This window comes from Mesoplodon bidens, assembly GCF_964165515.1.
Source record: "Mesoplodon bidens genome assembly, contig: HAP1_SCAFFOLD_210, whole genome shotgun sequence".
NCBI lineage: Eukaryota > Metazoa > Chordata > Mammalia > Artiodactyla > Ziphiidae > Mesoplodon > Mesoplodon bidens.
Window position 1 is genome coordinate 561,539 of NW_027671695.1, and position 24,419 is coordinate 585,957.

Here is a 24,419-nt window from a genome sequence, read left to right on the forward strand (position 1 = left end):
CCGCAGAGCACAGGGAGATCAGCTCGGTGCTTTGTGACCGCCTGGAGGGGTGGGATGGGGAGGGTGGGAGGGAGGGAGATGCATGAGGGAAGGGATGTGGGAACAGATGTATATGTATGACTGATTCACTTTGTTATAAAGCAGAAACTAATTAAAAAAATAAATAAATAAACTTAAAATGTATATAGTAAAAGAAATAACAAATAACCATAAAAGTGGTACACTAGAAGATGTCCAATTAAAAAGCAGATTGTCAGTATGGATTTTTTAAAAACATGACCACCTATATGTTGTTAAAGAGACAAATCTTAGTGTGAAACAAATAGATTTTAAGTAAAATGTTGCAAAGATAAGTCTCATGCCAAGAAAACTCGAAAGGGAGTTATAGTGACTATACTAACAACAGACAAAACAGATTTTAAATAAAAAAATGAGACAAAGGACAGTATATATTACTGTATTATTATATTAGATTAACAATATATTATTGATAAAAGGGTAAATCTGTTGAAATACACAAGAATTATAAACAAATGCTCACCTAACAAAAAAGTTCCAGATACCTGAATCAAAAACTTACAAAATTTGAGAGAGAGATAAATAGGTTCAACAGCCTATCCAAATGAATGACAAAACATATGATCACCAAGGGAAGAGAAGACCTAAACAAAACTATGATATAAACCGAGTGCACTTAACAGACATGTACACAACATTCCTCCCAAGAACAGAAGAATACAATTTCCTTTCACTTGAACTAGGAATGTTCTCCAGGATAGACTTCACGTTAGGCCATAAAACAAGTGTCAATAATTTAAATCACACCAAATTGTTCTCTGACCACAAAGGAAAGAATAATGGGCATCAGTAATAGGAGGAACTTGTGAAAACTTGTAAATATGTGGAAATTAAACAATGCATTCCTAAGTAATAAAAGAGTCAAACAGTGTCCAAGAGATATTAGAAAATACTCTGAAGTGAATGAAAATGTAAACACAACATACCAAAACATGGGATTCGGCAAAAACAGAGCACAGAGGAATATATATATATATATATATATATATATATATATATATATATATATAATACATTATATACATTTGTATAGTTTTCTCCATGTCTCTTCTGCAGTTTATTAAATATTTATTAAATATGGGTTTATAGTTTTATGAAATTGGGAAAATTTCTGCCCACATGTTTTTTGAAAATATTACTTTCGGAGCTCACTGCCATATCATTATCTCTTTCCAGAACTCCGATTACATGAGTATTAAGGCACTTGACTTGTTTGACTTTCCCCCCCCACACACACCTTTTGTATTTTGCATAGTTTCTTCTACTTTGTTAAACTTCCTAATTTTTTCTTGTGTGTTAATTTGTTAATCACATCTGTTATGTAAAATCACAGGTCAAGAACATTAAAACATCTATTATAACTATATTTCACATGTCAAAGAAATTCCCAAGAAAGGGGTGGGCCAAAAGAGTTTTTGAAGAAATAATGGACCAAAAAATTACAAATTTAATGAAAACTAAAGCCACAGATGTTGCTGGTAAGTTTCTGGTAAGTGTTGATGGATGGAAGGTAATTGTGAATGTTAGCGTTTTGGAGTTGTGTTTTGTGTTCCTTTAATATTTTTGAGTCTGTTCTAGAGAAATTATGTAGTTGCCATCTGATCCTTTCAGGCCTTACTTCTTTTTCTCTAGAGGGGCATTAAGGCATAGAATACCTGTGTTGTCTGAAGAAATCAGCATTGTGTTTTCGTTTTTGATTTTGTTTTATGATGTACGATACATTATTTTTATTTCTTAATTGAAGTATAGTTGATTTAAAAATTAGTTACTTTTTGCTTTACAGCAAAGTAACTCAGTTATCTATATATACATTCTTTTTCATATTCTATTCCATGATGGTTTATCTCAGGATACTGAATAGATTTCTGTGTGCTCTACAGTAGGACCCTGTTGTTTACCCATTCTATATATAATAGCTTATATCTGTTAACTCCAAACCCCCACTGTATGGGGGAGGGTGTTAGGTGAGGAATAAGGTGGGAGGTTTTCATATTCCTGTTTTGATAGTGCTGTTGATCTTGGGAGGGAATGAATTGACAGATAACCCTTCATTCTTTTCATCCCCCAGGTCCCTACACCTTTAGTATCTGTGATACCTCCAATTTCTCTGACTACATCTGTGGAGGCATTGTCAGTCAAGTCAAAGTAACTAAGAGGATAAGCTTTGTGACTATGAGCAGGAGGGTGTGTTGTAGGGTTCCAGGCGTCTCCACGATTTTACTTTTTTGGTTCTGATATCTTGTTCTTCACAGAAAACCTTGCCTACTTCACAGGCAGAGCCGGACTTTGTGATAACAAATTTTGTCAAGTATTCTCGCCCTCCTCAGCTACAAATTGGCTTCCAGGTCCTGCACCAGTTCCGTGCCCAGCATGGTCAGCCCTCTCGGCCCCACAATGAGGTAGATGGGTGGGCAAGCCAACCAGGTCCTTGAACCAAAGCTGCTCTATGCCTTTTCATCTACTTAGTTTTTCTACCTCTCCCTCTCCCCACAGTGGTGTGATTGTTCTTTTACCCCTTCCAGGGGGATGCAACAGAACTGGTGACCCTAGCACAGGCTTGAATTCTCAAGCTCTGCCACCAGTGCAGCAAAAGAGTCTGGATGAAGACCTCATCCAGAAGCCGGCTTATATGGCCCCTGGGGATCTGGCACCCATCAACTCCTTCACTGGTTGTGTGGCTGCCCAGGAGTTTATGAAGGTCAGCGTGAGTGGAGACGGACAGTGCTGGGCCTGGGCCAGGTTCCTTTCCAGCCCTGCTGCTTGCTTTCCAGCTCTGATTAACCAGCGATCACATTCTCTTTCTAACCAACTCCTCAGGGCTGCTCTGGAAAGTTTATGCCTGTTATACAGTAGCTGTACTTTGATGCCATTGAGTGTCTCCCTGTGGAAAAAGAGGCCTTTACAGAGGACACCTGCCTTCCAGTATGTGATTTGGGCCCATGGAGAAGACATTATTGTGGATCTTTTTAACGTGGCTCTTCCCTAACCCTCTCTTCCCTTCACATGACTCAGTGCCAGAACCATTATGATGGGCAGGTGGCTGTATTTGGCTCTGACCTGCAAGAGAAGCTGGGTAAGCAGAGATACTTCTTGGTGAGAGAACCTTGTGGTCAAAAGCTACCTTTAGGTCCCCTAGGCTCTGGCCACCTCTTCTGGAGTCTCCTCGTGGTGTACAAGGGATGGTGTTGGCTTGTACCCTCATCTCATCCCTCTTCCATTTTCTTCGCACCAGGTCCTTTATATCCTGGTCTTGTGCCTCTTTCCTTAGAGGACCATGGATTTTTATGGCACTGTGACTTAAATATGCAGTCATAGATCCTCTTACACTCTCTTGCCATCTGCAGGGGTAGTGAGGACTGAGGAGTGGTTTTGTTACCCAGTGACCCTAACCATCTTGTGTCTCTCTTCTTGGCCACCTCCCAGGTGGGTGCAGGGGCCTTTGGCTGTGAGCTACTCAAGACCTTTGCCATGACTGGGCTAGGCTGTGGGGAGGGTGTGGCAATCACCATTACAGACATGGACACCATAGTAAAATCCAATCTGAATCGACAGTTTCTGTTCCAACCTTGGGATATCAAGGTGAGTGGAATGGATATGGTATGTGGTTCAGCTTTGTTTTTCACTTTTCTCCTGTCTTTTTCTGGTTATCTGTCTTATTGCCTTTGGACTTTTTTTTTTTTTTTTTTGGTATGCGGGCCTCACACTGTTGTGGCCTCTGCCATTGTGGAGCGCAGGCTCTGGACCTTCAGGACCAGCGGCCATGGATCATGGGCACAGACGCTCCATGGAATGTGGGATCTTCCTGGATGAGGGAAAGAACCCATGTCCCCGAAACGGCAGGTGGACTCTCAAGCACTGTGTCACCAGGGAAGACCACCTTAGGACTTTTTTGTTTGTCTCTTTCCTTCAGTCCTTACCTTATTTCTTTTCTCTACCACTCACTCTTTCTTCCAGGAGATATTTATTGAAAAATTATTACATCTTTCATTTGTGAGTTTAAACCTGTCCCCAGCCATCTTTTTTTTTTCTTTGGTTTTTGGTTACGGCTAATGTGGAACTCTGGAAGCTAGATTATAGAGGGATCTATCTGGGGCGTCTCTGTAAAGTTCAGTGTTATTTTGCCTGCCCAGTGTTTATCTTTCCTTTCATTTTATCATGCAAATACTAGGTACTACTTAAGTAGTTAGAATATATAAGATAGCAAATGAAAGGTTTCTGCTTTTGTCTAGTGAGAAGACATAGTAAATGAGAGATTCTCTAATGCAGTGGAGGTTGGCAGCACTCTTTCCTCAAGTCCAAAAGATCACAACTCTTTTAAGAATACTAAGACATTATGTCCTTTTTATCCTCATTTTATCAGGTGAAAGGGTAATTTTCCACTCTGTTCTAGGAGGCTGTCCATAACCCCAAAACACAGTATTTTCCAAATGACCAGACCAATTCATGATGATACAGAACTGTGCATTAACTAAAGAGCCATTCAAAATACAGAGAAAGACAGTGGGTATTGATGTGGATCAGTATTTTACCTTTCAACTAAACTTTAAAGAAATATCGCTTGTCAAGTTTTGATATATATATAATTTTAAATATCAACAGTCATCTGAAAATGTTATTGATTTTTTTTTTCTGTGAGGCTGGATATCCCTGACATCTTTCAAGCAAAACATGTAATACATTAAAGTCAGTAAATAACGAAAATTCAGCTATCTTCTAAGACATTATATAAGTAAAATTTGTAAAACTGTAAATACAGATTGACTCCTGTCATTAACGCTTTGTATTGGAGTTTCTTTCATAGTGTTTGTAGTATATAATGGAATTATTCCATATTTATTAATTAATTAATTTATTTATTTTTGGCTGTGTTGGGGCTTCCTTTCTATGTGAGGTCTTTCTCTAGTTGTAGTAAGCGGGGACCATGCTTCATCGCAGTGCGCGGGCCTCTCACTAGTGCAGCCTGTCTTTTTGTGGAGCACAGGTTCCAGACGCGCAGGCTCAGTAGTTGTGGCTCTGGCCTAGTTGCTCCGTTGTATGTGGGATCTTCCAAGACCAGGGCTCAAAAACATTTCCTCTGCATTAGCAGGGAGATTCTAAACCACTGTGCCACCAGGGAAGCCCCTCCAATTTTAAATGGAGTAATAATATTTTAAAATGTTCTCAGATTAAATATCAAACGTAGGAAATCCTGATAGCTGTGCATCAGATAAAAAAGAAACCACAAACTTTGTTTTAACTTCATTTTGGACAACTGCTAGAGCAAATAATAAATACAATAGCACTGTATGTGGTTAGAACATAACAAGGTGAAACATACTGTGTAGGGGCAAGAATCAAAATCAAGATATAGAACTGGAAGTGCCATGAGAGGGTGGTTTGCAGTGTGGTAAAGGAAATCCACATTGGAAAGGTGGTATAACCGCAGAGAATTAAAGATGGTATACGAGAACAGGAAGAAATCTCAGGGAAGAGTATGCCAGGTGAAGTTAACAGTGTGAGCAAAACCCTGAGTTTGGAATATGACTGCTATGTTTAAGGAGTAGAGACAGAGATAGATCATGGTAAGAGAGAAGGTTGTCAAAGGAATAGGGACCAGCTCATTTCACCCTTAGTGAAAGTGGGAATCAATAGAGGGCTTTGCGGAGAGGAATGTGATCTGACTTGGACTTTCAGAAGATCCTTTTTGTTTTTGTAAGTTCAGAGGACCTTGGTTTTCTTTGCGTGAATGCACTCCAACTCGGGGTGCTAGTAATGAAAAACAGTGGATGTTCGGTAGACAAAAGAACAGATACTCAACCCATTGTCTCCTATTGTATCACTGTTTTCCTTTTTTATTCACGCCATTCCTCATTTGTCCCAGCCCAAGCTGTGTGGCATTTGTCATAGACCACAGAGCCTCCTGACCTCAGAGCCTAGGTCTTGTGCATCATTACTTAAATCAGTTTTCAGAACAGCTCTGTAAAGTTTTGTTGGGTGATTATGTGAATGACAGTTCTGTTTCTCCATCACTACCCAGAAATTGAAGTCTGATACAGATGCTGCAGCTGTGAACCAGATAAACGCACACATCCGTGTGATGAGCCATCAGAACTGTGTGGGCCCTCACAGAGAGCATGTGTATGATTGATAAATTCCTCCAAAACCTGGATGGTGTGGACAATGCCTCGGACAATGTGGATGCCCGTGAGTTTTGGGGATGGGTGAGGACGAGGCGAGAGTAATGTGTGTGTTTTAGGGAGTGTGTGTCACCGTGTCCTATCCTGATGTTATTTACCCCACCCTCACCTGCTGCAACTTTCTCACAGGCACGTATATGGACTGCTGCTGTGTGTTGTACCGAAAGCCTCTTCTGGAGTCAGGCACACTGGGTACCAAGGGTAATGTGTAAGGGTTTATCCCCTTCCTGACAGAGTCATACAGCTCCAGCCAGGACCCTCCTGACAAGTCCATCCCCAGGTGCACACTGAAGAACTTCCCGAATGTCATCGAGCACACTTTGCAGGTGATCAGCCTTGCAGGGAGAAAGTGGTGGAACAGATATGTACTGGGACAGTGTCTCAGTTGCCAAACTCTTGTTATTCCGATGATGAAGCCTCAGTGTATGTAATATCTGCCCTCTCTTTAACTCTCCTTCACTCACTTTAAACCTAGGAGCCTAACGCTTTTCATAATGATTTCTTTAACTTGAAATTTTTATTTTGCAAGCATACAGGGAAGTATTATTTATACCATGTGAAATACTTTATGTGAGAAGTGTATATCTAAACGGTGAGGATATGTTTCTTTGTGTACAGGATACTATTTTGTCGTTGAACAAAATTAACTTAATATCATCTCTGCTAGTTATTTAGATATCTCTAATATTAAGTCCATATTTAGGAATAATTTTCTAATTGTTTCCCAAAATATGTTTAATAGTTTGTCAGCATAGTTGTGTTTATATAGTACACATACATACAAAAGAGCATAACTCTCATGTACATTGACAAAGTAAAAGCACCCCATTAACTGGTCCTCAGAACTTGGCCCTAATTACAGTCCCCTTTCAAACCACAAATAACCATCCTTTTATCAAAATGATTCTTAACCCAGTCTTTGAGGCTATGTTTAGGAAGTATGGGAACAGGAAGAAAATGAGCAGTAACAGTTCAGTCTGTCACTTTTCCTTCCAGAAGGGAAGAGTTTATACTTGTGGAGTCAGTTCAGTATGTGTCTTTCTCCCTTTCCATGCATCCCATGTTGGTGTGTGTGTGTGTGTGTGTGTGTGTGTGTAGATACAGAGAGACGGAGAAAGAGATGTGTTTGTGTGTGTGTGTTCATTTCTATACATATAAATCCTCTCCTAGGTTATGGTTCTATTATTGTGTTTCTCTCTACCCAGTATGCAGAAAGGCCAATAAAAAGGATTTTAAAACTAATATACTATGTGCCCTTGGACTTAACCACTTCATGCTTCAGATTCCTTATCTGTAAAATTGGAATGACAGTAGTAACTCTCACAGGAATTCTGAAAAACATGTATACTTAATATGCCCTTGTGACTTTCAAACTAAGCTTTAAATGTGTACATGTTTGCTTATTTCTTATTAACTCCCTGAGGTGTAGTTTTACTGTTACAGTGTTTGTCTTTAAAATGAGGAAACACAAGTAAAGATATACCTGATTGTCACAAGACTGTGGCACAGCTGGCCTTTGAACCTGGATTTCGAGCATCAAGGTGCTCCAGATCACTTCACCAGTGACTATTTATCGACCTCCGAATTCACAGGGGTCAAACCTCTATCTTACTTTCTTCCCAGTCCCCAGAACCTGCATAGAGATCGTTCATGTTTTATTCTTGGTGTGAACTTTTTCTTGAATTGATGCATGACATACCTAGGGTAATGTGTACATCTTAATAAATTCTGCATGAATGTACACTTGTGTGTAAACCTCTTCCCAGATTAAGATCATAGGTTTTTACATTGAAGTGGTGAGGGCTTGACAAGTTTGACCAGACAGATTGGGAGGGTTTTCTTCCTCTGTTCTCCCATAACAGCCATGCTCTTCCTATTTGCTGTATTTCCTGATGGTGGTCCTAAGGCCTACAGAAACTTATTTGTTTCCCATAACCCACGTAGTGTTGATTTGCTCTGTCTGCCGTGGATGAGTTTGAAGGTCTCTTCAAGCAGCCAGCAGAAAACGTCAACCAGTACCTAATGTGAGTAATTCTGTCCAAATCCTCGCTCACCGTGTCTGCTGCCTGTCAGTCAAAGCATTCTGTAACCAGTGTAACACTTAGGACCTGGTCTACTTTTCAAATAATCTAATGATTCCTTGGGCCTTATACATTTGGGAGTCAGCACTGACTTTTCATGCTGTTAAGCTCCCTCTGGGATCACTGTGTAACTCTGAGTTTGTGTCCTCTCTAATTCTTGATAGGGATTCAAAGTTTGTGGAGCAAACACTGCACCTGGCAGGCATCCAAACCCTAGAGGTGCTGCAGTCTGTGCAGCTCAGCCTGGTGCTTCAGCGGCCACATACATGGGCTGACTGTGTGACGTGGGCTTACTAGCACTGGCACAACCAGTGCTCCAACAACATCAGACAGCTGCTGCACAGCTTTCCTCCGAACCAGGTATTACACTCTTCTGGGCTCCATTTGTCAGAATAGGCTTACTGGAAGCAGTTTGTTACACGCTTTTGACATGGTTCATTGCAGTTCATCCATTTGTGGCAAGACCACCAAGTCCCAGAGATCTCATTAAATGATTAAGTGAGTGATTTTTGAAGTCAAAGACCTGTTCCTCCCAACCTCTCTCCTCTACCTGCCCAGCCCTGTTCTCTCAAGCAACATACTTGGTACCTATTCCCTTAGATATGACATGAGTCATTCCAGATTCCCTGTCAGGGCTATAGAGATTGTAGAAGAGAAATTTTGGTGTTAAGAGCACAGGACCTAGGTGGCTTCAAGTCTCAACTGCATTTGATATTGGGACTAATCATGTATTTTCTCTCTGTGCCTTAGTAGCCTCATGTAGGAAGTTGGAATAATGGTGACCTAATTTCATGAGAGTTCTATGAGGGTTGATTTATATTTACTAAGTTAATAAATTAAATATGTTACTACACGACTGGCAATCCATAAAAGTTTCATAAATAGCTCTGTGTCTGGCACAAAGGGAGTGCCCAGCAATATACTAATTTGGGACTTCCGGGCTTGAAAATGAGGAGTCACAATTATGAGAAAGACCTCTCCTCTCAGGTCCCACTCTCCCACATCTTTCTGTTTTCCTAGCTTACAAGCTCAGGAGCCCCTTTCTGGTCTGTGCACAGACGCTCATCTTTGATGTCAGCAATGAAGTCTCCTCCCTCAGGTCTCCTACAGTCGGGTCAAATGTGGGTACGTGGATGGGAAGGAGGCTGCAGCTCCTTAGGTGAGTACTGATATGCTTACCCCTCCATACCTTGCCTTCTCTTAGCCCCTGCATCTGGACTAGGTGATAGCTGCTGCTAACCTGTTTGCCCAGGCCTATGGGCTGAGGGGCTTTCAGGACCGAGTTTCTGTGATCATACTCATTCAGTCTGTGCAGGTCCTTGAGTTCACCCCGAAGTCTGGTGTCAAGATCCATGTTTCTGACCAGGAGCTGCAGACCACTTCGTGTGTTGGTGAGGATGTTTATCTAGTTGGCCTAGAGCTAGCATCCTACTTATCACCTACCTATGCAAGCCTCCCCTGTACTTGTGTTTTGCCACTGGCTCTGCTCTGAGATCTCAGGCCTGAGATTAATCCACACTGTCCTTTGGTCCTTGCTTCTTCCAATTTAAAATAAGGTTGGTTGGTTGAGGCAAGTTCTCTGATGCCCTACTACTTTGTTCTTCCCACTGTTTCTCCCTCAGGTGCACCAGTTGTCCAGCTCTTTTCTGTGTGTATGTTTGCTTTGTTTTGTTCTTTCTCTGTTTCTTTTTGTGTCCATATGCAGGGACAAATGGATATGATCTTTACCAGTAGGCTCTCTGCCTTGATTTCTTCCTTGATTCATTTCATTATAGATCTCCTCATCCACCTCCCCCCTTCTTTGGTATGCCTGTTTACCCTATTGTTATTTATTTATTTACTGATTTATTTATTTATTTAGGCTGTGTTGGGTCTTCGTTTCTGTGTGAGGGCTTTCACTTCTTGTGGCTCACGGGCCTACTTGCTCTGTGGCATGTGGGATCTTCCCAGACCAGGGCTCGAACCCGTGTCCCCTGCCCTGGCAGGCATATTTTCAACCACTGGGCCACCAGGGAAGGCCTAACCTATTTTTAACCTCCATATATCTTTCCTCATCTCCCTCTCTAGATAGCCCTCCTCATCTCTCCATCTCTAACTACCCCCCAACTCAAATTTCCCCCCCTCTACCGTATTCTGTCTCATGTTCTGTAAGTCTTCCTCTACATTTCATCTTCTTTGTATATCTCCTTCAATTTCTTCGTCTGTATATCTCTCCCCTCCTGATGTATCCCCCGCATTTCCCTTCCGAAATAACTACTCTCTCATGCCCCTCTTTGTATATTTTCTTTATTTATCTCCCTACGTGTCTCCCTTTCAGGTGTTTTGAACTTTCCCATTCTCTGAACGTTCTCATAATCTTCACATTTATCCTCCTTGGTCTCCCTCTTCAGATTTTTTTCACGTCTCTCCCATTTCATATTACTCTCTTCTTTGCTGTCTGTACACTTTCCCCCTATGTTCCTTTCTGTATCTCTTATCCCTCTGTCTCTTGTTTTCCCTCGTATCTTCCTTCATGTCTCCCCATCTCTCTCTATGTCTTTCTCTTGAAGTATGTTCTCATTGACTCCCTTTTTTTTTTTTTAATTGTGGTAAGAAACACAAAGGATTTACCATCTTTAAATATAGTAGACTTCCAGTTTGGAAGGCTTAATATTTAATGGAATGGATTTTAAGGCTTAATATTTCATTGGATGGATAGATCACATTTTTCTGTCCACTCATTCAGCAGTGAACAACTTCTGTGCTTTCACCTCTTATCTGTCATGATTAACGCTGCTGTCTATATCCTTTCTTAGTGGCTTTACCTGTTGCCCTCAGTGTCTCTACATATCTCCATGTCCCACACACCTGTCTACCTTTTTCTTTTCTGACATGTTTTCTGCCCTATCTTTCCCCCTTCTTTTCTCTTTCCCATGATGTCTCTCCTTTTCAAATCCTTTATCTGCCTGAACATCTCTGCCCCACCCTGGATTCCTGCTGGCACCTCAGACCGTGAACAGGGATTTAACATGTATCTAAGGACTAACGTGTACTTCCTCCCTTTCCGCAGTGGATAATCACCTGCAGGAGCTCAAGCCATGCTGACCAACCAGAGAGCCTCCCTGGGTTCAAGATCTACCCCATCAACTTTGAGAAGGTGCTGTGATGGGGACCTCAACCGTGTATGAGAAATGGCTGAGCCACCCTAAGCTTTTTTGGGGATTACAGGCCTGACTGTAATTATGTTGTTGTTTTTTTTTCGGTACGTGGCTTTCTCTCTCTTGTGGGCTCTCCCATTACTGAGCACAGGTGCCGGATGTGAAGGTTCAGCAAACATGGCTCCTGTGCCCAGCCGCTCCCTGGCATGTGGGATCTTCCCGGACTGGTGCAAGGACCCGTTTCTCCTGCATCGGATGACCCAAGTATCTTTTGTGGTCTGGGCTAGTATTTGGCTGGTCTGGCAGGTAATTGAGGTGAATATACCTCAGTTCCCAGTATCCAGGAAAACTTTTTCTCCTTAACTCTGTCTCTCCTGTTCTTCCTCTGTCTCCACTCACAACAGGATGATGACAGCAACTTTCATATGCATTTCATTGTGGCTGTATCGAGTCTCCGGGCAGAGAGCTATAACATTCCCCCTGCTGACCGGCATAAGATTACAATAGTCTATACCTAACCTTGCATCCTTTTCCAAGTTTAACTGTGCCACATTTGAAGTCTTCTGTAGACCTTGAACGTCTCTAACAACTACGTCTTCTCATCACCTTCTGTATTACAGATCAAGCTGATTGCAGGGAAGATCATTCCAGCCATAGCAGCTATAGTTGGCCTTGCAGGTCTGGAGCTGTACAAGGTAGTTCAGGGACACCAACAGCTTGAGTCCTATAAGAACAGCTTCATCAACTTGGCCCTTCCTTTTTTTTCCGTTTCTCTGAGCCCCTTGCCCCACACCATCACCAGGTAAGGGCTTGCTTTTATAGAAACCTTTGGTGTTGCCCATCAGTGATTGATGCTATGTGTGTGTGTGCATGCGTAGAAGTTGTGTGTATCTTATTTCGGTAGAACTGGCTCTAGTTTTCATCATACCTGGTGAGAGGCTTTTTTAATTTTGTGTATCCTTTGTTCATTGTTTGAACCTGTGCAAAGTAGGAATGGAACTGGCATGTTTGTGAAATGAAGAGGAGCGTATGATTAGGGCTTGCTCCCATTTTACTCTTTGTGCTTTACTCTGTGCTTTGTCCCATAATACTACAACCAGCAGTGGTCACTGTGGGATTGCTTTGAGGTACAGTGGCTGCAGCCTAATGGTGAAGAGATGCCCCTCAAGCAGTTCCTTGACTATTTTAAGGTAAGACCCTTTCACTCACTGCACCTGTGGTGGTGGTTGCCCAGGTTACTGGTACTGTCCATCCCAGTGACCCTGTTGCCCCTCCTCGTTTCCACCCTCTTCAGACAGAGTACAAGTTAGAGATCATCATGCTGTTCCAGGGTGTATCTATGTTCTACTCCTTTATCAAGACAGCAAGTAAGATCAAAGATCAACTCAGGCTTGAGTTGGGTCAGTGTGCAAACAGAAACAGGTCCTGCCTGGGGTGGGAAACATCAGCTAGCTATGCAACTCATCTTCACTGTTCTCTTAACTTTGTCTCTGTAAGTCTTTCCTCTCTGTTTACTTCACAGACTCTCTTTCTCCTCACCCCAGGATGTCAGCAATAGTGAAACGAGTATCAAAGCAAAAGCTGGGACACCACATTCAAGCACTGTTTCTTGAGCTGTGCTGCAACTAGAGCGGCGATGATTTGGATGTCCCCTATGTACGATACACCATTCGCTATTCCCTCTACACCCATCTACCTCATTCTCAGTCAAATCAATCTATTTCCATTTCTCTTATAGTTGTCGCAAATGCTGAGCCTTAAGTTCTTCTGAGGACTTTTTGTTGTTGCTGCTGCTTTCTACTGTTTGGAGATGGAATTCTTAATAAAGAGTTATTAATCCAAGTGTGTCATAGCCTTCTTTTGTCAAAGGCCCATACCCTGTTGTCTGTGGGAAAGACCAGCCTTTCTTTAGCTCTGCAGGTTCAGGTGATAGTATGAAAGGCTCAGCCCCTCCCACCAGCATGGAATTTGCCTCACATCCAAGCTTATGAGAAAAGATTAAATCCAACTGTTCTGGTAAACCATTGGTTTGCTATTTTTTCCTTTGTCCTCTCTGTTTAAAAAGAAATAGAGGGGGAGTTCAGGAAGATGGCAGAAGAGTAAGTCACGGAGATCACCTTCCTCCCCACAGATACATCAGAAATACATCTACACGTGGAGCAACTCCTACAGAATACCTACTGAACGCTGGCAGAAGGCCTCAGGCCTCTCAAAAAGCCAGAAACTCCCCACGTACCTGTGTAGGGCAAAAGAAAAAAAAGGAAAAACAGAGACAAAAGAATAGGGATGGGACCTGCACCAGTGGGAGGGAGCTGTGAAGGAGGAAAGGCTTCCATACACTAGGAGCCCCTTTGTGGGCGGAGACTGCTGGTGGTTGAGGGGTGTAGCTTTGCAACCACATAGGAGAGCACAGCAACGGGTGCGGAGGGCAAAGCAGAGAGGTTCCCACACAGAGTATCGGTGATGACTGGCACTCACCAGCCCAAGAGGCTGGTCTGCTCAATGGCCGGGGCATGCAGGAGCTGGGAGCTGAGACTCGGGCTTGGGTCAGAGCGCAAGGAGAGGACTGGAGTTGGCGGTGTGAACACAGCTTGAATGGGTTAGTGCAGCACGGCTAGCCGGGAGGGAGTCCGGGAAGAAGTCTGGAGCTTCCAGAGAGGCAAGAGACATTTTCTTCCCTCTTTGATTCCTGGTGCGCGAGGAGAGCGCTACTTAAAGGAGCTCCAGAGAAGGGTGCGAGTTGTGGCTATCAGCGTGACCCCAGAGATGGGCATGAGATGCTAAGGCTGCTGCTGCCACCACCTAGAATCCTGTGTAGAAGCACAGGTCCCTCCTCATGCCTCCGTGAACAGGAAGCAGAGCAGCCCGCCAGTGTCAGGGTCCCGAGATCCAGGGACAACTTCCCCAGGAGAATTAATTGTGCACCTCAGGCTGCTGCAAAGTCACGCCAGATTTGGACACCACAGGCCAGACCTGCATCCATATGCCTCCATCCCCACGGCCTGAGAGAGGCAGAGCCACTGAATCAGTGGCTCCTTTAACCCTGTCCTGTCTGAGCGAAGAACAGACACCCTCAGGCAAGCTACATGCAGAGGCAGGGCCAAATTCATAGCGGAAACACAGGAGCTGTGCGAGCAAAGAAGAGAAAGGGGGGCTTCTCTGGTGGCACAATCATTGAGAATCCGCCTGCTAATGCAGGTAACACGGGTTCGAGCCCTGGTCTGGGAAGATCCCACATGCCACGTGGAGCAACTAGGCCCGTGAGCCACAACTACTGACCCTGCACGTCTGGAGCCTATGCTCCACAACAAGAGAGGCCACGACAGTGAGAGGCCTGCACACTGTAATGAAGAGTGGCCACTGCTTGCCAAAACTAGATAAAGCCCTCACACAGAAATGAAAACCCAGTACAGTTAAAAATAAATAAATAAATGAAAGTACACTTAATTCAAAAATATATTTTTAAAAGATATTTCACACCAGGGTCAAAAACAAAAACAAACAACAAAACACAGACAACAAAAACAAAAAAAGATAAAGGGAGATCTCTCCCAGCAGCCTCAGGAGCAGCGGACTAATTCTCCACAATCAACTTCATGTACCCTGCATCAGTGGAATACCTGAATAGACAATGGTTCATCCCATATTGACGGGTGGACTTTGTGAGCAAGATATATTATTTATTCCTCTTTTCCTCTTTTTGTGAGTGTGTATGTGTATGCTTCTGTGTGAGATTTTGTTTGTATAGCTTTGCTTTCACAATTTGTCCTATGGTTCGGTCTGTCAATTTTTTTTTTTACTTATAAAATATTTCTTTCCTTAATAATTATTTTCTATTTTTGTTTTAATAACTTTTTAAATTTTATCTATCTTTTCTTTTTTCTTGCTTTCTTTCCTTCCTTCCTTCTTTCTTTCCTTCTTTCTACTTTTTCTCCCTTTTATTCTGAGCCATGTGGATGAAAGGCTCTTGGTGCTCCAGCCAGGAGTCAGTGCTGTGCCTCTGAGGTGGGGAAGCCAAATTCAGGACACTGGCCCACAAGAGACCTCCCAGCTGCACATAATATCAAATGGTGAAAATCTCCCAGAGATCTCCGTCTCAATGTCAAGACCCAGCTTCACTCAACAACCAACAAGCTATGGTGTTGGACACCATATGCCAAACAACTAGCAAGACAGGAACACAACACCACCCATTAGCAGAGAGGCTGCCTGAAATCATAATAAGGCCACAGACACCCTAGAACACAACACTAGACCTGGAAGTTTTCACCAGAAAGACAAGATCCAACTGCATCCACCAGAACACAGGCACCAGAGTCCCCTCCACCAGGAAGCCTACACAACCCATTGAATGAACTTTAGCCACTGGAGACAGACACCAAAAACAATGGGAACTACGGACCTGCAGCCTGCAAAAAGGAGACCCCAAACACAGAAAGATGAGCAAAATGAGAAGACAGAAAAACACACAGCAGATGACGGAGCAAGGTAAAAACCCACCAGACCTAATAAATGAAGAGCAAATAGGCAGTCTACCTGAAAAAGAATTCAGAATAATGATAGTGAAGATGATCCAAAATCTGTGAAATAGAATAGAGAAAATGCAAGAAACATTTCACAAGACCTAGAACAAGTAAAGAAGAAACAAGTAATGATGAACAGCACAATAAATGAAACTAAAAATACTGTAGAATGGATCAGCAGCAGAATAACTGAGGCAGAAAAAATGGATAAGTGACCTGGAAGTAAAATAATGGAAATAAAACTGCAGAGCAGAATAAGGAGAAAAGAATGAAAAGAACTGCAGACAGTCTCACAGACCTCTTGGACAATATTAAATGAACCACATTCGAATCATATGTGTCCCAGAAGAAGAAGAGAAAACGAAAGGGACTGAGAAAATATTTGAAGAGATTATAGTTCAAAATATCCGTAATATGGGAAAGGAAAAATTTAATCAAATCCAGGAAGCACAGAGTCCCATGCAGGATAAATCCAAGGAGAAACACGCCAAGACACATATTAATCAAACTATCAAAAATTAAATACAAAGAAAACATATTAAAAGCAGCAGGGGAAAACAAACAAACAAACAAACAACACAAAAGAGATTCCCCATAAGGTTAACGGTGGATCTTTCAGCAGAAACCCTGCAAGCCAGAAGGGAGTGGCAGGACATATTTAAAGTGATGAAGGAGAAAAATCTACAACCCAGATTACACTACCCAACAAGGATCTCATTCACATTTGATGGGGAAATTAAAAACTTTAACGACAAGCAAAAGCTGAGAGACTTCAGCACCACCAAACTAACTTTACAGCAAATGCTAAAGGAACTTTTCTAGGCAAGAAACACAAGAGAAGAAAAAGATCTACAAAAACAAATACAAAATAATTAAGAAGTGGGAAGGGGAACATACATATTGATAATTACTTTAAAGGTAAATGGGTTAAATGCTCCGACCAAAAGACACAGACGAGCTGAATGGATACAAATCCAAGACCCATATATATGCTGTGTACAAGAGACCCACTTCAGACCGAGGGACACATACAGAATGAAAGTGAGGGGATGGAAAATGGTATTCCATGCAAATGGAATTCAAAAGAAAGCTGGGGTAGAAATTCTCATATCAGAAAAAAATAGAATTTAAAATAAAGACTATTACAAGAGACAAAGAAGGACACTACATAATGATCAAGGGATCGATCCAAGAGGAAGATATGACAATTGTAAATATTTATGCACCCAACATAGGGGCACCTCAGTACATAAAACAAATACTAACAGCCATAAAAGGGGAAATCGACAATAACATATTCATAGTAGGGGACTTTAACACCCCACTTTCACCAATGGACAGATCATCCAAAATGAAAATAAATAAGGAAACACAAGCTTTATGTGATACATTAAAAAAGGTGGACCTAATTGATATTTATAGGGCATTCCATCCAAAAACAACAGAATACACATTTTTCTCAAATGCACATGGAACGTTCTCCAAGATAGATCATATCTTGGGTCACAAATCAAGCCTTGGTAAATTTAAGAAAATTGAAACTCTATCAAGTATCTTTTCCGACCACAATGCTATGAGACTAGATAGCAATTTCAGGAAAAGATCTGTAAAAAAATACAAACGCATGGAGGCTAAACACTACACTACTTAATAACGAAGTGATCACTGAAGAAATCAAAGAGGAAATCAAAAAATACCTAGCAACACATGACAATGGAGACATGACGACCAAAAACCTATGGGATGTAGCAAAAGCAGTTCTAAGAGGGAAGTTTATAGCAATACAATCCTACCTTAAGGAACAGGAAACATCTCAAATAAACAACCTAACCTTGCACCTAAAGCAATAAGAGAAAGAAGAACAAAAATCCCCCAAGGTTCGCAGAAGGAAAGAAATCAAAAACATCAGATGAGTAATAAATGAAAAAGAAATGAAGGAAACAACAGCAAATATCAAGAAAACCAAAAGCTGGTTCTTTGGGAAGATAAACAAAATTGATAAACCATTAGCCAGATTCATCAAGAAAAAAAGGGAGAAGACTCAAATCAATAGAATTAGAAATGAAAAAGGAGAAGTAACAACTGACACTGCAGAAATACAAAAGATCATGAGAGATTGCTACAAGCAACTCTATGCCAATAAATTGGACAATCTGGAAGAAATGGAAAACTTCTTAGAAATGCACAACCTGCCAAGACTGAATCAGGAAGAAATAGAAAATATGAACAGACCAATCACAAGCACTGAAATCGAAACTGTGATTAAACGTCTTCCAACAAACAAAGCCCAAGACGAGACGGCTTCACAGGCGAACTCTATCAAACAACTAGTGAAGAGCTAACACCTATTCTTTTCAAAGTCTTCCAAAATATAGCAGAGGGAGGAACACTCCCAAACACATTTTAGGAGGCCAACATCACCGTGATACCAAAACCAGACAAGGATGTCACAAAGAAAGAAAACTACAGGCCAATGTCACTGATGAACATAGATGCAAAAATCCTCCACAAAATACTAGCAAAGAGAATGCAACAGCACATTAAAAGGATTCATTTAACCATTGATAAACAATGACATAGTTAATGACTATGCCTTGCATATTTTAGGTAAATATTAATACAGTGAACAAGGGAGTGCAAATATCTCAGTAAAGTAACTAATTTCATTTCCTTCAAATATGTATATTCAGAAATGGAATTGCTAGGTTATATGGTGGTACTGTTTTTACTATTTTGAGGAACATCCAAATTATTTTCCATAGTGGTTGTACTAAGTTACATTCCCACCAACAGTCTGTAAGTGTTCTCTTTTTTTCTACATGCTTGACTACACTTTTATGTCTTGTCTTTTTCATAATGACCACTATAAAATGTGTGAGTCGATATCTTTTGGTGGTTTTATGTTGCATTTCTCTTACTAGTACAGAACTTGAGCAAATTTTCATGTGTCTGTTGGTCATTCATAGGTCTCCTATGAGAGGAATATATCTGCTAAAGTGTTCAGCCAACTTTTTAATTAGATTATTCAGCTTTTGTTTTAATTGTGTCCTTTTATGTTTGGACATTAGTCCCTTAGCTGTCATGTAGTTGGCAAATCTTTTCTCCCATTCCATAGAATTCCTATGCTTCCTGTTCCATTGCCTCTTTACTCTGTTCAAATATACGCACACACACACACATATATACACGTATACAGAAAAAAAAAACTATAACCCCCACCTAACCATAACATTGTGGACAGTTCCCAGCTACCGGGATCTATTTACATCTGGCGCTGAAACTCTGCCCCAGAGAGGTGGGTGTAATTCCAACATCGCTAGGACCACAGGATGTGTCTCTAGACCCCTAACTACCTTAGATTGCTCGGTAAGGAATACTCCAATCAAGGCACTTATGTTACTAAGAATGGAACCCACGAAGTCTGGCTCCTGTGACCAAGGGGTTTACTGGTGGGATAAGGGGATTATGATGCAAAGGGCGGGGCTCCAATCAGTCCCCATCTGGCATGCAGTCCTCCTGGCTTGCTTCCTGGGGAAGGGAGCATCTGACCGTGCTGCTGTCTGGAGCTCTAATGTCACAGCCTCAAGCCCAGAAACATCCACGTCTGGGTGCTCTGGAGTGCCTTCCTGTCCTGTGTCCCTACGTGACAAAGGTCTGAGCACTGCCTGGGAAAACTCTTCTACGTGGGTACCAGAGGAATGTGACAGGAAAAGCAGTAACAACCCCAAAGTCCATCAGAGTAGAACGGGCTAACTGGGGTGTGTTCCTAAAATGGAATACTACCCTCCACCCAAAAAGAGTGGATAACGGCTAGTCATCTCAGAAATATAAGGATGAGGGGGAGAAAAGTCAGCTCCAGAATACCCATTGTATATAACACATAAACTTCAAAATTAAGTAAATATAATTTGGGGGTGTGCAGTGAAACTTTATACAAACTACAGAATTCAGAATTCGGGTTACAACTAGGTGGAAGGGGGTGGTGGGGCGGAGTGTCTGGAAGAAACATGGAGTGACCTTTCCAGGTGTCAGCAGTGCCGTTACTTACGATGGGGTGTGGGGTACACGAGTGTCTATTTTATTATGTCTTTCCTTTTACATCACTTATATACACTCTGATGTGTATGATTTATTTCACAAAAGTTTTAAGAGCCAGGTCTGTGCCAATCAGTGGTCTGAGAATCACTGTGGACATACACCATTCCCAGGTCACATATTTGTTTTTTAACTTGCTTGGGATGCCAACCTTAATTCACGCAGGAAGATAAAAACTTCCCTTAGTGGCTGCTTTCTAACTTTGTAAAGACTGAAAATTAAATCTGAGATGATGTAGTAAATTAAAACGATAGTGATGTTTTTAGATCAAATTGTATGTGTTAAAGTGTATTTGATGGCTCGTTTTTAACATTGAAGAGAATTTGGCATATTCATCTCAGATTAGTTTTGTTATTTCAATTAGAAACCTACTAAATAACTCAGTTTAGGATTAAATGGAAAATTTAAGAACATTGTATTAAATGATATTTATTTGTTTTATTATTATTATTTTTTGATGTGAGGAAAAGAAACCTCAGGTTTTCTGGTTTCTTTTTTTATATTGTGAATTTTATTTTACTTTTTTATACAGCAGGTTCTTATTAGTTATCCATTTTATACATATTAGTGTACGTATGTAAATGGTATTTTTAAAAGAACTAGAGATTCACCGTGTTTATGAGTTTATTAGATTCACTAGATCAGGTTAAATACTAGAAGAGGTGGCAATTAAAGGGCTTAAAAAGAAAATTAGGGAACAGTTCTCAGAGCTTTCTGAGATGCTCTTCCTGGGTTAGAATCCTCAAATTCGGCTCAAATAAAATTTTCCAATTTTTTCTTTAAAAAAGTTTAATTTAAAAAAATAAAAGATTTAATTTATAAATGCACTTAAAAAAAACAGTGATGCCCTTATGCCTTTTTATGGCAGTAGACTATAAAAAAAAGATCAGAATTAACTATTTCAGATACTTGCAATGACCAGGGTGGGTATTTGGTAAAGGAAGCAGCAGCAATGTTTTGTAGTTTTCTGGAGGACCAGGAAAAGAGGCCCGTGTGAGCGGGGACTGTGGGAAAATCCTCATAGAAAACCCATCCCTCTGACCAGAGGAACCAAAATAAGATGTCCCTGTGACCTGAATGGTGGCAGTGTGGTTTTTGTTTTGTGTTTTTTTAAATAATTTTTATGGGAGTATAGTTGATTTTAAATGTTGTGTTAGTTTTTGCTGTACAGCAAAACAAATCAGTTATACGTCCACATATATCCATTCTTTTTTAGATTCTTTTCCCATAGAGGCCGTTACAGACTAACAAGAAGCGTTCCCTGTGCTATACAGTAGGTCCTTACTAGTTACCTATTTTATACATAGTAGTGTGTACATGTCAATCCCAATCTCCCAATTTATCCCTCCTCCTCCCCTTCCCACCGGTAACCATGTTTGTTTTCTACATCTATGACTCTATTTCTGTTTTGTAAATAAGTTCATTGGTACCATTTTTTTAGATTCCACATATAAGTGACATCATATGATATTTGTCTCTGACTTACTTCACTCAGTATGACCATCTCTAGGTCCACGCATGTTGCTGCAAATGGCATTATTTTGTTCTTTTTTATGGCCGAGTAATATCCCATTGTATATATGTACCACATCTTCTTTATCCATTCCTCTGGGGATGGACATTTAGGTTGCTTGGCTATCGTAAATAGTGCTGCAATAAACATCAGGGTGCACGTATCTTTTCAAATTATGGTTTTCTCTGGATACATTCCCCGACCTCCTTCCCCAGCCCCACTCTGCAGCCCTTGGGAATCTCCTTCTGAACAAAAGCAGAGATGGCCAGATGGTTTTTGGTGGTGGGCCTCGCCCCACTCAGGGCCCGTGGGGGGACCATTACTGAGGAAGGCAGACGTGACCCCGATGGGCCCCAAGGCTGCTCCCCCTCCCTCCTGAACCCTTAGGAGCCAGGCCGCAAGGCTGGCCACTAGACGGAAACACCTGAGAGTGAGTTTAAGCTTAAGTTTAAAAAAGGAAAAGGCGACAAGTACTTGCCCCCAGACCCATGAAATCAGGAATTCTACAGTAGGGCCCGGGAGTGGGAATTTTTCTGAAGTTCCCCCAGGTGACTCCAAAGTGCACCTCCCAGGCTGAAAACTACTAACAATTTGATTTGCAGCAATACTCCTTAGACCAAAGGCAACAGTGTCCACCAGCACGGCTGGGCCCAAGCTCTAACGAAGAGAGCACAAAGGCAGCTCCTGTGGTTCCGAGCACCTTCCAACTGCAGACACCATTTATGCCATTTGACTTGGCAAATGCCTTCTGTACAGCAGGACAGGGTGACGATAACTCAGGTCCTTTCAGAGTTATGGAGGGACCCCCTGTGTACAGAACCAGCCTTCACGGTGCTGCAGAACATTGGGAATTCTATTTAAGCTGAAGCTAAATTTTAGTTTCCTCCCTGAATTATTTATTCCTCAAAAAATAAATGGTGAACCCCAGGAGATGGTGGTGACAGTGCGTGTTGCTCAGGAGGGACTTTAAAAATCACTGCTCCAGCTGCTGCAGTAACAAATTCCACAAATAAAATGGCCATCGCAGAGCGCTCACCTCCCATCAGGTCACTTGGCAAGCTGATCTCGCCCCAGAACACGTATGTCACTTTACGCTCGTGGGTGGTTGGTGCCTCCATCCGGAATGAGTGGGAGGCACAGCGAAGCTGATGGTGCCCATGTCCTGGCGGAGCACAGCACATCTGACTGCACCCCCTGAAGCCACTGCTTTTATAAAACGAGTTGTACTTTTGTAACCAGCAGTGGTGACCCCCAACTTGGCCATCTATTCCCTGCGCCCCCATTGGCGCCCCGGGAGCTCCTTTCGTGGGTCACTGTTCATCCATCCCTCCTCTCTCACCCGCTCCCCAATCTTAGCCTGGAGGTGAGCGTGCGTTTCTGGACCAAACGTCAACGTGTAACTGACACCACAACTAGCCACAGTGCACCCTGCAACCTTACGGGTAAGATTCCAAGAACAGCTGAGAAGCAAGGAGAGCTGGGGTTGTGGACTGGATGAGAAACCTGAATAAAACAAATCCCCACCAGATAACTGTGGCATAAAATAAATCTAATGGCAGACTAAATGGAGTATCTGGGAAGTACCTTGAACCTTCATTCAAAAACACATAACTCCTAAACCACGTCAGTTTTCTTGTTTCCACTTTTAATTCTGCCATTTTCCCTTAATGTTCAGGTTTTAACAAAGACAACAGGGCTATTGCTTGCCAAATCCCAGCTAGGAATTCAGAGCATAGAACAAATCAAAACTACAGCAAAAAAATTATCAATCTGTACAACTAACTTTAGAAAATAGTTTAGTACAATTTTGTTGTAAAACTCATTTACAGGAGGTTAATCACATGTACTTATCAAATTTCCTCCTGATAATACATGAAAACAAAAACTCAATAAACTATGCATAGTAAATCCAAAGCAAATTATATACAAAGAAGCAAAACAAATTTTTAAGTACAATATATGCATGTTCAAAGAACTAAGACTGAAAGAAGGCCACTTTCTTTAACGCCAGGGCAAGGACGAAACTAACAGCTGCATTTTTCACCTGCAGTAAGGTTAACCACCAATCAACAACACTGCTATGACAGCCACATCAGGAAAGGCCACACTGTACATATGAAATGCTTCATGCAAATACATACATCAACAGGAACCACCAATCGATTCCAATGCAATGTCAGGTATGACTGTTTCCTGCTGGGAGAGGCTGTCAGGACACAGGCTTGCTCATTACCAGAGATGATGCACTAATTCTCACGTTGCCAGACCAGGTGGAAGGTGGACCAAAAGTGAACACAACGTGTGAGAACAGGCACCAAACTTAACTGGAAATAACATCGTTTGGGTGGGGCAGCAAAGTACGTACGGTGGGGAGCACTTACTTCACGTGTTGTGTGAGCGGAGTGGGAGAAGTTCCTGACCCAAGCTCTTTCCAGCATGCCTCTTCTCTAAGCTTACAGGTTTTAGATTCTCTACATTGTCACTGCAAGTGTCTGCTAAATGAAGCATTTTACCAAGATAGCAGGAAAGTAAACTTAAAGAAACAATGAGCTTTCTTGCCAAAGGCCAGGCAGGAAGCTTATGAAGCCCCTACCCAGAGTGGGGCTCAGCCCGCCTCTGTCAACAGGGAGCAGGGGCTAACTGTGGGGACAGAGCACGTGCTCCCCGAGTGACAGGAGTGTTCAATCCCATCAGCAGAGGTCTGGAAACCAGAGGGAGGGACAAGGGTAACAAAGAAGTAGCATGCTTAAACCTTTGGCAACCAAATGTTTTTTTTTGAAAGCTCTTAATAACCTGCTTCAGGAGAATTCCTGATG

The 24,419-nt window shown here is 41.8% G+C and overlaps 1 pseudogene across 1 annotated transcript; it reads left to right on the forward strand.

Annotated features, from left to right (window-relative positions):
* The first annotated feature begins 1,581 nt into the window (after positions 1-1,581).
* LOC308611147 (ubiquitin-like modifier-activating enzyme 1) lies at positions 1,582-22,752 on the forward strand (annotated as a pseudogene). The gene is made up of 19 exons: positions 1,582-1,588; positions 2,147-2,244; positions 2,331-2,477; positions 2,601-2,776; positions 2,896-3,000; positions 3,091-3,171; positions 3,502-3,657; positions 6,095-6,261; positions 6,384-6,580; positions 8,214-8,278; positions 8,500-8,695; positions 9,356-9,417; positions 9,540-9,726; positions 11,385-11,471; positions 11,877-11,969; positions 12,093-12,274; positions 12,561-12,662; positions 12,767-12,839; positions 22,589-22,752. The product of its transcript is annotated as a ubiquitin-like modifier-activating enzyme 1 (transcript).
* The last annotated feature ends 1,667 nt before the right edge of the window (positions 22,753-24,419 follow it).